Consider the following 3,837-nt stretch of genomic DNA (forward strand, 5'->3'; position numbering starts at 1 on the left):
CTGTGGAAACCTTACTGTCCCTGATATTATTATTTTGCTCCATGGTTTATACGGTGATAACTCTGTTAGTATGGGCGGCATTATTGCTAAACGGTTAAGTCTGAACCGTACCAAGGGCCCCATCTTTGGAGGCATCTATGCTTCACGCCTAGCTGCACATTTTAACATACCTATTAGGCATTATGAGAAGGAAGAAAAAGTGCTGCCTCGTGTTTATTTAGATTATAAAAGTATGGTGGCACATGATTTTATTGTTAAGAATAGGGAAGGAGAGATTAAATACAAATTGTTCTTTGATAAACATCATCCTGAGACTATTACCCTGCCTGCTCCTTCTTTGTTTGATTTATCTGCAGGCCAGTACCTTGTTCTGTTAGAGGCTATTCACGCCTACCGGAACCCTGCACCAGCCATGGAGCCAAAGACGGAACCACAAGTTGATCCTTCACGACAGTCTAATTACTAGTGGGATCCGGAGATGATTGCCAGCCAGTGGCAATCGAAGTCTTCTTCTTCATCGCAGTACGACCCCAACTATTATTATGGATATTCGCCAGGCCAGCTGTGGCCATAGACCAACTTAGGCCAAAAGCCTAAGCTTGGGGGAGTACGTATTTCTCATCGACATTACATTTATGTTCACACACTCATTGCTAGATGTCGGTGCTCATACTTTTTCATTGTATCATCCATGCTAGTTTAATTTCCTTTTTATGCTTTCTTCTTGTGTGTTTGATAAACCTTAAGAAAAACCAAAAAAATTAATTGTAGCTTTTAATTATTTTACTTTCCATGCTTGTAGTAGTAATTAAAAAGAAAACCCCAAAAGATTTCATGTTCTTCTTTTACTTGTTGGGAGCTCTCCCGTGTAAATAGTTTCATTTCATTTCTTTTCTTTGGGGTCGATAGGAGAAGACCATAATTAAATTGTTGAAGTGGCTCTTATATGCATACTTGTTGACCTGACAAAAGAGCCCATATTGCCTTGTCTTCTCCTGTTTATTGAATGCTTGCAGATTCCAGCTTAGTCCAATGCACGTGCACTATTATTATTATTCACATCGTTCGGTCATGCAAGTGAAAGACAATTATGACGATATATGATGGTCTAACTGAGATGAGAAAAGCTGGTATGAACTCGACCTCTTTTGTTTTTGTAAATATGATTAGTTCATCGTTCCTGATTCAGCCTATTATGAATAAACATGTTTGCAATGACAACTAGAGATCATAGTTCTTGTGCCATGCTTGATTAGCTAGGAGCTTATAATGGTTTACCTTGCGTGCCAACATGCTATTAAAATGGTTGTGATGTGGTATGATAGGGTGGTATCCTCCTCTGAATGATTTAAGTGACTTGACTTGGCGCATGTTCACGCATGTAGTTCAAACAAAATCAACATAGCCTTCACGATATTTATGTTCATGGTGGATTATATCCTACTCATGCTTGCATTCGGTGTTGATTAATTTTAATGCATGTTCATGACTGTTGTCACTCTCTAGCTGGTCGCTTCCCAGTCTTTTGCTAGCCTTCACCTGTACTAAGCGGGAATACTGCTTGTGCATCCAATCCCTTAAACCCCAAAGTTATTCCATATGAGTCCACTATACCTACCTATATACGGTATCTACCTGTCGTTCCAAGTAAATTTGTATGTGCCAAACTCTAAACCTTCAAATAAATATCTTGTTTTGTATGCTCGAATAGCTCATGTATCAACTAGGGTTGTCTGTATCTTCCATGTTAGGTGGGTTATTCTCAAGAGGAGTGGACTCCGCTCCTCACTCATGAGAAAGTGGCTGGTCACCGGGATGCCCAGTCCCATGCTTTATGCAAACTAAATCAAAATAATTGCAAACAAAACTCCCCCTGGGACTCTTGTTAGTTGGAGGCACTCGTTGTTTCAAGCAAGCCATGGATTGATGCTTGTTGGTGGAAGGGGGAGTATAAACTTTACCATTCTGTTTGGGAACCGCCTATAATGTGTGTAGCATGGAAGATATTGCCATCTCTTGGTTGTTATGTTGACAATGAAAGTATACCGCTCAAAATATTATTCACCTCTGTTTCAAAACCGAGCTCTGGCACCTCTACAAATCCCTGCTTCCCTCTGCGAAGGGCCTATCTATTTACTTTTATGTTGAGTCATCATCCTCTTATTAAAAAGCACCCTTTGGAGAGCACCGCTGTCATTTGCATTCATTACTATTAGTTTACATTGAGTATGACTTGACTGGATCTCTTTTACCATGAATTACAATGTCTAGTCAGTCCTTGATCTTTAAAGGTGCTCTGCATTTATGTTTTGCGGTCTCAGAAAGGGCTAGCGAGATACCATCTTTTTATATCATATTATGATTGTTTTGAGAAAGTGTTGTCATCCGAGATTTATTATTATTGCTCGCTAGTTGATTATGCTATTGATATGAGTAAACTTGAGACCTAAGCATTATTGCAAATGTGGTTAGTTATAATCTTTGCTGAATACTTGTGTGCTGGCTTTACATATTTACAACAACAAGAGCAAACAGAGTTTGTAAAAGTTTTTCTTTATCGCTTTCAGTTTATCAACTGAATTGCTTAAGGACAAGCAAAGGTTTAAGCTTGGGGGAGTTGATACGTCTCCGTCGTATCTACTTTTCCAAACACTTTTGCCCTTGTTTTGGACTCTAACTTGCATGATTTGAATGGAACTAACCCGGACTGACAATGTTTTCAGCAGAATTACCATGGTTTTATTTATGTGCAGAAACAAACGTTCTCGGAATGACCTGAAACTTCACGGACCAACTTTTTGGAAAATATAAAAAATACCTGCAAAAGATGAAGGCCAGGGGCCCACCACCTGTCCACGAGGGTGGGGCGCGCCTGCCCCCCTAGGGCGCGCCCCCTACCTCGTGGGCCCCCTGGAGCTCCTCCGACTCCAACTCCAACTCTATATATTGTGTTTCGGGGAGAAAAAATCAGAGAGAAGAATTCATCGCGTTTTACGATACGGAGCCGCCGCCAAGCCCTAAAACCTCTCGGGAGGGCTGATCTGGAGTCTGTTCGGGGCTCCGGAGAGGGGAATCCGTCGCCATCGTCATCATCAACCATCCTCCATCACCAATTTCATGAGGCTCACCGCCGTGCATGAGTAATTCCATCGTAGGCTTGCTGGACGGTGATGGTTTGGATGAGATCTATCATGTAATCGAGTTAGTTTTGTTAGGGTTTGATCCCTAGTATCCACTATGTTCTAAGATTGATGCTGTTATGACTTTGCTATGCTTAATGCTTGTCACTAGGGCCCGAGTGCCATGATTTCAGATCTGAACCTATTATGTTTTCATCAATATATGAGTGTTCTTGATCCTATCTGGCAAGTCTATAGTCACCTATTATGTGTTATGATCCGTTAACCCCGAAGTGGCAATAATCGGGATACTTACCGGTGATGACCGTAGTTTGAGGAGTTCATGTATTCACTATGTGTTAATGCTTTGTTCCGGTACTCCATTAAAAGGAGGCCTTAATATCCCTTAGTTTCCGTAAGGACCCCGCTGCCACGGGAGGGTGGGACAAAAGATGTCATGCAAGTTCTTTTCCATAAGCACGTATGACCATATTCGGAATACATGCCTACATTACATTGATGAACTGGAGCTAGTTCTGTGTCACCCTAGGTTATGATTGTTACATGATGAACCGCATCCGACATAATTCTCCATCACTGATCCATTGCCTACGAGCTTTCCATATATTGTTCTTCGCTTATTTACTTTTCCACTGCTATTGCTATCATCACTACAAAATACCAAAAACATTACTTTTACTACTGTTACCATTTGCAA

Source organism: Triticum aestivum, chromosome 2A (genome assembly GCF_018294505.1).
Source record: "Triticum aestivum cultivar Chinese Spring chromosome 2A, IWGSC CS RefSeq v2.1, whole genome shotgun sequence".
Taxonomy (NCBI): Eukaryota; Viridiplantae; Streptophyta; class Magnoliopsida; order Poales; family Poaceae; genus Triticum; species Triticum aestivum.